Below are 13,937 nucleotides of genomic sequence, written 5' to 3'. Positions count from 1 at the left end.
CGGGGGAGCATCCAGCCAAAGTTTCTTGAGCTGCTTTGTGACTTTAAGGTATGGAGCGGGAATGAATGCATGGCATTCGGTCCAGCACATCCCTTCCTGCCTGAGACAGACAGTGCCCATCCGTCCCGCGCCCACTCCTGCTGGGCTCCCGTTCCCTCCGAGGCGGTGGGCCCTCGTCCACTCCCAGCCGGGCCAGGGTGGGCTCCAGTGGGGAAATCACAGGGTAGGTGGTCCTCGCCGGGAACGCTGGGCCTTGTCTGCAGAATTGGCCGCGGGAGGGCGGGCTGCGGGACTCCTGGGAGGAGAGAAGCGGCTCCTGCTTGCAGCCACCAGGACTCCCTGTCTGCCACTTCTCCTGTCACGGCCAGGGACAGCTCCTTCTGTGAGTTCAAGGGCGTGCTAGCACCTTGAGGGACCCAACCCGCCTTCAGCTGGCAGGCCTGGTCCCCCTCGGACCGCTGGGCTTGCTCGTGGGGAGATCGGCAATGAGACCCCACCTACTGCAGTCAGCCCCCAACAGTACTTCATTTGTCTTTAGAATCACGGTCAGCAACTCTAATGCCACAGAAGCCCCCATTTCACCTTGCAGTCTCTTTCCCGATGTCTTGAGCCCTACCTAAGCCCAGTATAGCATTCCTTTACACTCTAGTGAGAATGAGCTCCGGACCCTTTCCCCAGAAGAGGCTGAGGCAAGTGGGGGTGGGGTTCTGGAAGAAGACAGGGAGGCGCTGAGAGGCACCAGCACTTTTGCTTGCTTACCGCTTTCTGGGTGTTTGCTGGTGACAGCGAGGCTTTTCGAACCCCAGCGGATCCTCCTGTCGGTCTTGTGGCAGCCTCGTGCACACGGAGCAGAGCTAAGGCACAGCATGTGGCTGCGGAGATCACCCCGCCAGGAGCAGAGCAGGATTCGAACTGGAGCTGCGGGGCCCCAAGGCCTGTGCTTTGTCCACCGTCCCCTAAGCCTTAGAACCACCTGTCCCCCAGGTGAGGCTGTGACTGCTGTCAGGCCTCTGCGCCTTTGCCCTCTGGCTTTTCCAGCTGGGCCTGTGTCCTGTCCAGTCCCTCCTCCACACTCCCCTTCTTGGAAGGGTCACCTGGCTGTGGTCCTGAGGCTTAAGCTGCAGAGAGCAAGAATGTGTCCAGCATCGGGTTGCAGCTGAGGGGAGAAAGGGGTCACCGTGACCTGTGGGGGGCTGGGCTCCCCGAGAGGTGCCTCCGGAGAGGGGTGAGGGGAGCCCTGAGAACATTAGCCCTCTGCAGCCCCTCCTTGGTGTGGCTGACCAGGAACCCTAACCCTCAGGCTGCACCTGAGCCAGTCCTGGGCGTGGGGCAGGGCAGCCGCACTAATTAAAACTCGCTGGTGATCCCAGGGTTTGGCGGAGGGAGGGCTCGAGGGGAAGAAGGGCCCCAGGCCAGCGTGGGGCTGGCCGTTCTCATGTTCCGGACCAGGTGCTGTAACGGGGTGGCCCTGCCAGCGTGGGGAGGAGGAAACTGGGGTTGGTGGGCAGGTGGCAGCCTGGGCTGTAGGTCTTTAGTTCTGTTATGGCAGGGACAGCCTGGGTGGGCACACGGCTCCACCAGGACTGGACCGGACTTGGATGCTGGCCTCCTGCTCTGCTCCCGGTGGCTGGCAGGACACGGTCCTGAACCGGGCCCTTTGTTGGAGCTGCCCCCACCATGGTCCTCTGGGTTCTCGGCAACCTCGCTGGCTCTCTGCTCCACTGGGAGGCTCACCGCTGCTTGCAGGGTTTCTTTTATTCTTTTTCTTTCTTTTTTAATATATTTTTATTGATTTCAGAGAGGGAGGGAGAGGGAGAGAGACATAGAAACATCCATGATGAGTGAGAATCATGAATCGGCTGCCTCCTGCAAGTCCCCACTGGGGATCGAGCCCACAACCCGGGCATATGCCCTTACCAGAATCGAACCTGGGACCTTTCAGTTCGTAGGCCGACGCTCTATCCACCGAGCCAAACCAGCTAGGGCACAGGTTTTCTTGGCACAGGGGCGGAGGGGGACTCCCAGAGGCAGGAGCAGGGCTGGCGGGAGGCGGAATGGTCAGAACACAAGGCTTTCCTGTCCCTGACGAGCCCATGCTCCTCTCTGTCTCCCTCACCACCACCCCCTCCTAACTTTCTTCTCTGTGAAATGGGCCTAATTGCACTCAGGGCTCTTGGGGGAAGAAGGAAGGCCTCACAGCTGTCCCTCTCTCCCCTTCAGTCGTCAGCCGTCCTCGGGGCCTGTGCTTCCTCGCTGTGATGGTGTGTTGAGGTGTAATTTGCAGTCGCAGTGCGCAGGCATAAGTACTGTAACGGGTTGTGGCAAGCCTGTGTGGGGGGCAACTGTGCCCAGATGTGCCCCCGCCCCTCTCCGTCCGCCCCTGCGCCTGAGCCTCCCACCAGAGACCACATTTCCTGGGGGAGATGTTGTGTAAGTGGGGTCGCCCTGTGCTCCCTCCCTGTGCAGTCTCCGACTCAGGCCCACCCGTGCCACGTGCCAGGGGTGGCCCTTTTCATTTCTGAGTTTTCACAAGGGCTGAGGGACCGTGTGTGACACGGCCAGGCTGGGCTGGGCCCCGAGGAATGACTGTCTCATGGTGGGAATCCAGGCGCTTCTCTGGGGAAAGGTTTTGTAACCTGACTCTGGGCCCAAACACAGGTACTCGAGACCCGGACATCTGTCCAGCCCCAGCTGGGAGTTTCGGGGTGGTGGCAGAGCCCACGGCCAGGGCCCCGCCAGCTGCTCATGCCCGCCGCCTGGTCGCCTCACCTGGCCTGCATTCCTTTTCGGGGAATGAGGATGTGGGTGACTCCAGACAGGTATGAATCATGTCTGGGGGAGGTGGTTACTCACAGGCAGTGAGCTTGGGGCCGAGTTCCTGGGGCTGACGGTCGACTTGGACCTCAGAAGGGAGCTGTGTGTCCTGGGGGTTGGGGCCTGCATCTGGGATGCGAGGAGCTGGCAGGCTGTGGCCCCGGTTCCCTCGACTCTAGAAGTCTCTGGAGAACACACGATAGCCAGATGGCTGCGGAGCCAGGTGGCAGTCTGGAATCCTGGCTCCTTCGCTTCCCAGCTCTATGGTCCCCGGTCCTCACTTCTGCATCTATAAAACGGAGATATTAGCATGTGTTCTGACTTCTTTGGAAGGTTATGAGACAACATAGGGTTCACTGCTCTTGCTGAATGCCTGCTGTGCGCCAGCCCTGCGGGAGCTACTGTATCAAACCCATTTTTCAGATGGGCAAACTGAGGCTCAGAGGACAGAAGTCACTCGCCCAAGGGCACGTGAGTGGTAATTGGCTGAGCTGGCACCTGCATCATAACTACCCTACCTTGTAGGTTTGGAGGCATCAAGTGACCCAAAGCAAACTGTAGCCCGTGAGAAAGTTCTGGAGGGCCTGTGCATGGGCCTTTCACATTTAATAGTCCCGCACTCAAGTGTTAAATGTACATTAGGAAAAAACAGAACAGGCACCTCATTGATTTCCTGAATGTTATTGTTTAAGACAGAGCTCAGTAGTCAAAGTGAGTTGATTGAATATTTATTGGAAATTTAAAATGAACATATTGAGGAGTTGTAATTCCTTTCATGGGGTTTGGAAATGGCAGCATTGGGAAGGCTGGTCGGCAGCAGCGTCTAATGTGCCTCCACGGGGTCCTCAGGGGCCTGAGTGAGCAATCACAGCTCCTGCAGCATGGAGGCACTTCACTCTTTGGCCTTCTTAGGTCACCCAGCCATGGAAGGTCAGGGTCAACTCGATTCTAATGACATCAAGGTGATGGGATCCTGTCACCCCCTGGGCCTAAGGGGAAAGTCCATGGGTGGCAGTTCGGATGGAGCAGGATCGCCCGTGCTTCCTCCAGTCACTCAGCCCAGAGCAGCTTCCCGCAGGTGATGGGGTCCAGCTTCATTCCCAGGACGGTGCTGATGATGGAGACACCAGCCCTTTGGCCCCTGCTGAGGCTCGGAGTGTCGGTGACCTGCCCGGTCACAGCTGTGTGTCGTCTGGATTCTGTGTGTGGTTTCTTTGTCATCGGAGGATCTTTTCCCATTCATTTTTAGAGAGAGTGGAAAGGAGGGGGAGGGACACAGAGAGAGAGAAACATCGATGTGAGAAAGACACGTTGATTGGTTGCCTCCCACACGCCCCAACCAGGGCCGGGGACCCATCAAGCCTGCAACTGAGGTACGTGCCCTTGACCAGAATCGAACCTGGGACCCTTCCGTCTGCAGGCCTGCGCTCTATCCCCTGAGCCAATTGGCTAGGGCTGGACTCTGTTTTAACCAAGATTTCTGCGTTCTTTTTTTGTAATGGAAAAAAATCTCCTTTATTTAATTGCCTCAGTGCCTGACATGGTTTGATATTTCGCAGAATAGATCTGTGACTTATTAGCCGGCTTCCTAATGTACCTTTTGGCTCTGGGGAGAGGGCACGGTGGGAAGCGAGTGAGCAAAGGTGTGTTCCAGCTCCGGGCCTCCTGATGGCTCCCCACCGTCGGTGGTCCTGCTGGGGAATGTCCCGGCGTGGGCGTGGGCTGCGCGCTCGGGGGCAGTGCCGGCCACCTGTCTGGCATGGGGGTTGGCAGAACTGTGCTTGCTTCTACTATTTTCAGAATGGTTTGCGCGAGATGGGGGTAGGCGTTGGGGGTGGTGGTGGAAGAGCTGTTTGAAGACCCCATGGTGAGACTGGAATGGAACCTCTGAGACGGGGGCAGAAGCTCCCTGGGGGACCCAGCCTGTGAGGCCGGGCTGGCTGACTCATAGACCTTCCTGGTCTGGGGCTGGTCCTACGGAACTGAGAGGAAAGGGCAGGAGTTGCCTCCCTCCACCCACTGGCCTTCCCTGTGGGGTAAGGGAGAGCACAGCTCACCGGGCCTGCCTCCTGCCTGACTACCTGTCTGGGAATTTTTATTGCAGCCCACAGAGGCCTTGCAGCCCCGCTGGAATGTGAAGGATCCTGGCCCAGCAGGTGGCCGTGGTTCCGCAGCTTTGGGACTGTCTGGGCTTTGTGTTTAATTCTGCCTGGTTGGTTCTGGTTAGATTTGGGTTTGGCCACTTCCCGGAGACCTTGGCCCACAGCAGGGACTGAATCAACAATTGATATGATGAGGTGTGAAAGCCAGGAAAGTGAGCTCCTAGGGCAGCCCCATTGTGTCACTAACCTCCCCATGGTATGGAGTCCTCGGTACCCCTCCCCTGGTGGTACTTACTACAGTCGGTCCCATTGTACAGGTAGGTGTGCACACTGAGGTTTAGAAGGCGCTTGCCTTGGTCTCGTGGCTGTTGTGACAGCCCAGACTCCCACCCCGGGAGGAGGGCTGCCCGGCTCCCTGATTTATGAGTGTGGGCTGTGGACTTGGCAGGGACAGTTACGGTGCCTTACGGATCTGGTCCGCCTTCCCACTCAGCTGTCTGTCCCTGGGAGAGGGGGTGCTCACCCTGCGTGTCTGGTGAGGTGGGGTGGACAGAGGGCCCCGGGCCACAGACTGACTGCTGCTTCTGCAGGCCACCCTGCCCGTGGGTGCTGGGCCAGCGGGCCTCCAGGCCGCTCTGCCTCTTCTCCATCTGACAGCCTTTGCCCTCAAGGAATTCCTCCCTGTGGCTGCAGCCAGAGATCCGGCTCCTGGGAAGGGACAGGGCTGAGCAGAGCAGAGGGTTTGGGGAAGAGGACCAGGCCCAGGGACAACCAGGCGCCAGGACAGTTAGCCCGGGAGCTCCCTCCCCTCTCCTGTCTGTCGGTGTTTCCTGCCCCTGCCCCACCCCATGGTTTCATGGGTGCCCTGATGGGGATCCAGCCCAGCCCTGGCACCCTCCGAGAGGCAGCCCTGTGTGCAGGGAGTGAGCGGGCGCTGAGGACCTGGGCCCAGAGGGGATGGCAGTAGGCAGGCGGGCGTGAGCCGAGCAGCCAGACCGCCCCCCACCCCCCACCCCAGGAGAGTGTCCTTGGGGCTGCTTCCCCTCTGAGCCTGCTGCTTCGTCTGTCAGCTGGACGTCCTGAGAATCAGCTGCTTCATAGCTCAGAGTGAGGATCGAATGAGAGAATAGAGCCTGGCTCCCTGCCAGGTGCCTCGGACATGCTCAGGAAATGCCACCTGTTCTGCTACAAAGACGTGGTCCGAGGGAGGGAGCCACAACTCCGGAAGCCCTGGGACCTCCTGGCCGGGGACCTCCTGGGAGGGGACCTCCTGGGAGAAGGCAGGGAGGGAGGGCTGGGGCCCCTGGCTCCTGGGGGAACGGGAGCTGGGCCTTGAGGCTGGAGCAGGAGTCTGCCCCGGAGGGAGAGGTTGCTGAGTGAGGTTACAGGTACCAGCCCCTCCCCATCACATGCCGGGTGGGTCTGTTCTCCCCATTCCCAGATGGTGGGGCAGGTGACTGAGGCTGAGGGCACCGGAGGTGGGTACAGGTGCCGTGGACGAAGTTGAGACCAGGAGACGGTGAGCAGGGCTCTAGCCCAGGCGACCCCGGCGTCCCTCCCCTGCTCTGGGAGGCTGAATGGAGGCTCCTGCCCCTCTCCACTCAACCTGCTGAATATTCCACAGCGGGCAGTGGTTTCTCTTGGGGAGAAGTTCGCCCCACCCCACTCCGAGTGACCAGAAGAGGAGTTCTGGGGGTGGGAGCTGCTGCCATCCCCTTGGGCCTCCCCTGAGCACCCTTCCCCTCCCCGCCTGCCCAGGGCCCCCAGCCCAGCCCCCTGGGCACCTGCTGCAGAGGAAGATGAGCCAGGGAAGGGGGGTCTCCGTCCCGTAGTGATGTGGGGCTGGAAGGCTGGGCAGGCCGTGTACGTCCATGCTGATTCGGGGACCTCACTGATGGACAGTTTTCCTCCATATTTCACTCCTTCACTCGTGAGCTCATGACATTCATGAAGCACCTACTGTGTGCTGGGCCTCGGGTTCTGGAAGTGCAGCCGTGAGAAAGACAGACGCACAGTGGGGAGAGGTGGCAGGACACCCCTTGTAAATGAGCCGGGTCCCAGCTGTGGCTGCATGGGACTCACCAGGTGCCGCGGCTCTGAGCTGGATGCGCACCTGCAGGGCGGCCCCGCGGCTTCCTCTGCGGGGCTGACCCCTGGGCCTGGTGGGCCAGGGGCTGCATTTCTGCAGTTTTCTTGTAGGAGAAACGGATTCAAGAGCTCCAGCTCCTGGGTCCTGTCGGCTGGGGCCCCCGTGATGCGATGGTCCTGGGGGTGCCCTGGAAGCCTGGCCTCTGTTTCTGAGAGTGGGTTCCCAGCCCGGGGACCCCAGGACTAACAGGGGCCCCGCAGCACGCCCAGGGGCCCGGCCACTACTCCTAAAGAGACCAATAGCATTTTAGCCTCTTGTGTCACAATGAAAACAGTGCGACTCTTCTGATTGTAAGGAGTGATAGGTGCTCCTTATTTAACCAAAATTCAAAGAATTTGATAAATGGCAAAGACAGAAGTCAAAATGCCTGCAGTCCTCCCGGGAGGTGGGGTATTCGGCTGATCACTCCCGCAGGCCTGTCTGCAGGCATCTGAGCTGAAGGCTGATAGAGGCTGCACAGTGGTTAGGGAGATGGGTGCAATCCTCCCCCCTCCCCCCAGCCCACACAGGTGCCGCGACCTCTGGCTGCATCAGCCCTGGCCGGGCTGCTCTGTCATCCGTTTGATATATTGAGCTCCTAAATCCGAATTTCATTCAACGTGGAAAGCTTCTGCTGGTAAAACAGGTCTGAAAACCACAGATGTGATCAGCCGCTCTTCACAGACGGGGCCCTGAGACCAGAGAGGGTGAGCAGGGCCTGGGCCACACAGCCAGCAGCCAGTCACGTGTCCGGGAATGTGCCACCCACTTGAGCAGGGCCTTAGCTTTGTTGTGTGTGTGCGTGCACACACACACACCCATCAACAGGAAACACACACACGAACCTTCTAAAACGAACCTTCTAAACCGATTGTCACAAGGAAACAGCCGAGTTCACGGATGCGCCTGGGTCCTGGCGTCCGGGACGTCCTGAGGGCTTCCTGTGCATCCGTTCCTGTGGTGGCGGCTCAGGAGTCCCCGAGTTTCATTGGGGACCATGTGCCCAGCTTTGTGGCCCAGGCTGGATCCTGGGTGCTGGGCTGGCCACCTCTGTCCCAAGGGGGACAGGAAGTGCAGGGCACAGGGCGGTGGGCCCAGCCAGCACCTCCAGCTCCCGCCCCTGCGCCCGACCTCCCCACCCCGGAGGCCAGGCCTCGGTCCGCACACAATGCCCCCTCTCACGTTCAGACGGGCGGTCTAGACGCTCATGCTCCCTTTTGTGCTGGAGGGTCAGGGGTTGGGGAGTGGCCCCAGAGAGTGGGACTGGGGCCCCAGCAGGAAGAAATCTCCCTGAGAGAAGAATGGGGTGGGGGTGGGCAAAAGGACACCAGTCTCAAAGGAGGCGGCCAGTGGCCAGCCCGACCAGCAAAGCCTGTGCTGATTGTAATGACCGGGCAGCTCCGGACAGAAATGCCGGTGAAACCCAATCCGGCTGATGCCCACACAGGCCTGTGCCCAGAGCTGCTCAGCTGACACGTCTAAATAAAACCTGCCGCCCGTGCCAGTGGTCTGGGCCAGCGGCAGCGCCCAGCCAGGCCGGAGCCCAGGAAACCCCGTGCGAGGGGGTGCAGCTGTGCCACATCCCCCACCCCAGCGCCCAGGGATCCCTGCCATGTCCCGGTGCTTTGTAAAGGGCAGGCAGACAAATGTCCCTACGGGAGACCCCCAAATCACCCTGTCCCCTGCCCTTTGGTGTCACGCCTGGGAGCTGGCACTGACCAAGGAGAGATGCAGACCGTGCGCCGTCCGGGACGCTCTGCTTCCAGGTCTGTCACCTTTCAGAGCCTCGGTTGCCGCATCTGTGAAATGGGGACATTCGTGGCGACAGGAAATCCTCGTGGGGATGACCGGGGTGATTTCCTGAGCTAATCGCCAGCCCGCCTGGCACAGGTAGCGCCCCCCTCCTGGTGTGGACACCTGGCATGTTTGGTCTGGGACAGGAGAGGAACGGGCAGACGCCCCTCCCTGCGGAGTCCGGTAGAGAGCACGGGCCGCAGCTAGTGCAGTGGGCAGCCGGGTGGGGACCGGCCCAGGACTTGCTGTGCGATGTGGCCAGTCGCTCTCCCTCTGTGAATGGCCAGTTCCTACCAGAAGGCCCCTCCCCGTTCTGTCCTAGGGAAAGCCCCCAGAATGGGGTGCTTTATGGCACTTACCAGGCCCCTGTGCCTGCGGCCCAGCCTTGCGGGAGGAGAGGCAGAGTACATCTCAGGGCCGGAGACTTCCGGAGGCAGAGGGAGCGGGCAGTGCCTCCCGGGCCATCAAAGCGCCGCCAGTGGCTGCCGCTGATGGGTGAGGTATGGCCGGCAGAGACAGCTGCCGGGTGTGGAGGCATTTGGAGTTGGTGCTGGGGTACTGGGGAGCCCTGTGAGGGTGTAGAGCAGGGGAGGGGGATCGGGGCCTGATTGACACTGGAGATGGGGCTGGAGGCAGGGAGAGCAGCAAGGGGTGACCCTGCCAGGGGCCAGGCACTGGTGATGTGCTAGATCAGGAAGGGAAGGTGGGTTCGAGGTTGTGAAGACAGGTTGCAGTGGGACCTGGACCAACGGACCTGACCTCACAGCGCTCACAGCAAGAAGGAAGATAGACAGACACGGAATCCAGGAAAGGCCAGGGCCAGCGGCCAGCGGCCAGCGGCGCCGAGGAGGGACCGGCCGGCAGAGAGCCCGAGCGGAGCGAGCTGCTCACACTGGGGAGCTAGGCTGTCCGGAGGCCCTGTGGGTTTGGGTGAGTTTGGGAAAGCAGAACCGGACCCAGAAAGGCAGGCAGGGTGGGGTCCCGTGTGGGCAAGGGTGTGGGCGGCTGGACGTGGTTGTGGATGTTGGGACGGCCCCGGAGCCAGCCCTTCCGTTGCGACCCGGGGCCCCCGACCGTGTCTGCAGGACTTCAGTACTCTCCTCAGGCTCCTCTCCGCTCACTTCCTCTCCGGTCAGAGCCCCACGACTATGTTTGGGGAAGAGCCGGCAAGAAAAAGATTCGCTCCTTTGATGGGCAGTCGTCCCCTGGCTGGTGGGGGAGCCCGCGCTGGGCCGAGAGGGAGCGCGCTCATCGGTGAGTGGGCCCGCCGGCTGCCAGGGAGAGCGGCCTCAGGTGTGCGGAGGCCATCACCAGTGGGTGCTTCCCACTCCTGCTGGGTGACCTGGGCAAGTGGCACCCCTCTGGCCTGGGGTCGGCTGGTAGGAGGTAGCACTGGCCCAACTGGCCTCTGCGGCTCTAGCATCTCACAGTCCACTCCCGGCCCTGCCCCGGGTGCTGGGGACCGTGCGGGGCCATTCCCATCGCCCGGTGGAACCCCTTGGGCGGAGAACACTTCTAAATCAGGGTGCTGCGGCCGCTGTCTCCCAGAACCAGACGTGCGTGTGTCCGGGGGAAGCCAGAGGCTGTGCCCAGACTGGAGCCGTGGCCGTGGCCGCGGGAGGAGCGGCCTTTTACCCACGGCTACTAAAAGTGAGAGCGCGGAAACCACAAAGGAACACGGGGGAGCGCTCGAGTCCTTGGTCCTGGCAGGTGGCCCATAGCCTCCCTCTGCTTGAGTGGTTTGGGGTCATTGTAACGAGGGCTCTGACAGGTCGTGTCGTCAGGATGACCTCCCTGAGGAGGTGCAGACAGTGTGTGTTCTGCCCGCTCTGGTGTTTGCCCGAGCGCAGCTCTGCCCCCTGAGCTGTTGCCGCTGCCCATTCACGGATGAGGGCAGGGAGGCCCAGAGCGGGGCTGCAGGGTGGGAGGGGGGCCTGCAGGGTGGGAGGTTGGCCTGCAGGATGGGAGGGGGGCCTGCAGGATGGGAGGGGGGCTGCAGGATGGGAGGGGGGCCTGCAGGGTGGGAGGGGGGCCTGCAGGGTGGGAGGTTGGCCTGCAGGGTGGGAGGGGGCCCTGCAGGGTGGGAGGGGGGCCTGCAGGATGCGGAGCCTGCGGTGGACCCACCCAGGCATTGACTCCTCACCACAGCTCCTCAGGGCAAGTGGCCGGGACCCCCTTCACAGTTGGGGAAACTGAGGCTCAGAGCGGTGACTTGGCTTGGGTGCCTGGAAGGGGTGGAGCTGGAGTGTGGTCTGTGTCTGGCTCCAGCGTCTGACTGCACAGCATTGGGGAGGGGCCTGAGAGGGGGTGGGCGTGGAGAGGAGGTGGTGGTGTAGGCCGCACCCTGGCAGAGCGGGCAGTGAAGGTGGGTGGAAAGAATGACCCCGGTGGGCACTCATCAGGCCTTGGCAACCCCAAATGGAGAGAACAGAGACCCCCTTTGAGGGGGACCCGTCCCTGTCAGCCTCTCCGAGTTGTGACCTGGCCAAGGGGTGGCCCACGAGCTCACGGGTGTGTTTCCTCCTCCGTTTGGCCTGACCACGCTGAGTAGAGGCACATCCCCTGGTTCAGGGCATGTTTGGGGTCACAGTGAGTATGTCCCAGGGTGCACCCCTGAAACTAGCACCCCCCCAGGGAGAACGGCCCATTTGCAGTGTGCCGTTGTGAGCAGGGCCCCCTCCTGCCAGTGCATGTTGGAGGTGGCACAGAATTCCTGCTCTCCCACTTATTTCTCTGGGTGCCCCCCCCCCCCCCCCCCCGCAGGGACACATCTCATCCCCGAGGATTTTAGTTTAACCCCTTTGAAATTGAACAGTGCTACCCTGAAGCTACACGAGGTGTGAGAAACACTTTAACAGTCGACCTCTTAGAACAAGAAGAGCGAGAATTATCTGCAGGTCAGCCACGCACAGTCCTATTTTAGGAGCAACTTGGAGTGCGGCCCAATCAAAGATGATCTGTTTTCTATGTCTCCCCAGCAGCCAGCCCCTCGACACCCCCACCCGCCCCTTCCTCCGGCAGCCCCCAAACCAGACCGATAACTTAGCATTTTCATTTAAGTCCATCTGACAAATCATTCTAGACGCAGAGAGCAATACTGCGTCTTTAAATGGCTACTTTGTCAGCGAGTCTCTGGGCGCTGTAAAAAGTCCTTTGTTATCTGTGTCTAGACAGCACGCCAGCGGGATATTTGGTCTGCGCGAGGGAGAAAGCTCTGACAAGGTTGAATTCATTTACCGGCGTATTTAAAGCAGAATTTCAAAACACTCGCTCATAAACTGCGCGGCCCAGACGCCCTGGCCTCCCCCAGCCCACCCTGGCCTTTCTCGTCTCGTCCGGCGGCTTGCAGCCAGGCGCCCTGCGAGGAGCAGACGCGGGGTGACTGGGGCTTGCAGCTTTCTTCTCTAATTGTCCTCTTTCTGCCGGTCCAGACACCCTGCAGATGTGCATTCTCAGGGGCTCTCCCGTCCGACGGGACACAGTGCGGAGGCGCAGACGCTGCCCCTCCAGCCACTAGACCACCCTCCCCCTCCCCAAACTGTCCGCCCTTCAGTTAAGTCGCTTCCCCGCCTGGCAGCCGCCTCGTATATGGTCACCAACAAAGAGAGCAAGTGCCATCCCAGGCCCTCGTCACACGCAGAGGCCCCTCATGCCCTCCGCAAACTTACACCCTTTTTGTCACTCTTTTGCAGTCTTTTTATTTTTTTATCTTGGTGGCGAACATAGACTAATAAGGCACCATAGGTTGGCTTCTTAAAGATGAAAATATTGGGGCCACCTGAATGGGTCTGAGGTTTGTGTTATTCCTTTAGATCAGCGGTTCTCAACCTGTGGGTCGTGACCCCTTTGGGGGTCGAACGACCCTTTCACAGGGGTCGCCTAAGACCATTGAAAAACACATATAATTACATATTGTTTTTGTGATTAATCACTATGCTTTAATTATGTTCGATTTGTAACAATGAAATTGGGGGTCACCACCACATGAGGAACTGTATTAAAGGGTCGCAGCATTAGGAAGGTTGAGAACCACTGAAGTAGATGCGTCAATTCACCTTGTTGCCGGAGTGAGTAGGTGACTGTTGCCCGATGAAAAGGGGTGAGCAGGGGGAGTGGAGAGCCCCCACTGGGCCCAGTCCACCCACCGCCTCAAGTAGGCACTGTTCTGCCAGTGACCAGGAAAGGGACCGCTTTGGGCTTCCCCAGCTCTGCAGTGTGTGGGAGTCCCTCTCCCCTTCCCCTGGGAGCAGGGAATGGACTTGTTCCTGTCCGGGGTGTGTCAGGCCCGCCAGAGCGCCTTCCGGAGTGGGAGCTGCCCGCTGGAGGGGTGGCCGGGCCTGCTGTGCCCAGCCAGTCCTCCTCCCACCCCCTTGAACACCAGAGCCATTGCAGTTGACCCGGCTGCAAAGTGCAACACTTCCATCCTCCCCTGCCCAAGTCATCAATCTGCCCTCCGGGGTTTACGTGGCAGGGGGCACAAAAGGGGAGGGGGGCAGGTGGAGCAGGTGGCCCAGATGTCTCCTGGGATCCCCACACTGCATCTCATTACTGCCTGACCAAGCCAACCCGGCACATAGGTTAGCTCTCCTGGAGGTGGGAGGGACCGGACGTTTCATCTGCACAAGTAGGAGATAGAGGAAGCTTTCTTGGCCTCATCCTTTGGTTTCTACCCCCAAAACAGTCCAAACCCACCGGCAGAGCCGTCTGAACCCTGCACCTCCCGTGTGCGGGCACAGGCTTAGGACCGGCTTCGTGCAGGCAGCTCAGCACGGAGCTGAGGCCGAGAGCTGGGTCCTGTGGGGCTCTGAACCTTTTCATCGTTTTAGCCTGAAAACCTGCAATTCCTGGCCTGCGAGGGGAGAAGTCGGTGACTGAGTCTGTAATACTTTGAGTTACACAGTCATTTTCTCCCTCCCCCCATTTCTGTAATGCCCTCGTTTAAGGAGAAAAACCCTAAATGTAGCTTTGGAGGTAAGGATCTTTTTTTTTTTTTTTTTTAAATATATTTTATTGATTTTTTACAGAGAGGAAGGGAGAGAGATAGAGAGCTAGAAGCATCGATGAGAGAGAAACATCGATCAGCTGCCTCCTGCACATCT

At 60.1% G+C, this 13,937-nt stretch overlaps 1 protein-coding gene across 2 annotated transcripts in view; it reads left to right on the top strand.

Annotated features, from left to right (window-relative positions):
* The window catches only part of PMEPA1 (prostate transmembrane protein, androgen induced 1), a 49,729-nt gene that overhangs the window by 10,505 nt on the left and 25,287 nt on the right, over positions 1–13,937 (top strand). The gene's annotated exons all lie outside the window — the stretch shown is intronic.

Source organism: Myotis myotis, unplaced genomic scaffold (assembly GCF_014108235.1).
Source record: "Myotis myotis isolate mMyoMyo1 unplaced genomic scaffold, mMyoMyo1.p scaffold_m19_p_9, whole genome shotgun sequence".
Taxonomy (NCBI): domain Eukaryota; kingdom Metazoa; phylum Chordata; class Mammalia; order Chiroptera; family Vespertilionidae; genus Myotis; species Myotis myotis.
The sequence above is the reverse complement of the archived record's forward strand: the minus strand, read 5'-3'. Positions and strand labels throughout refer to the sequence as shown.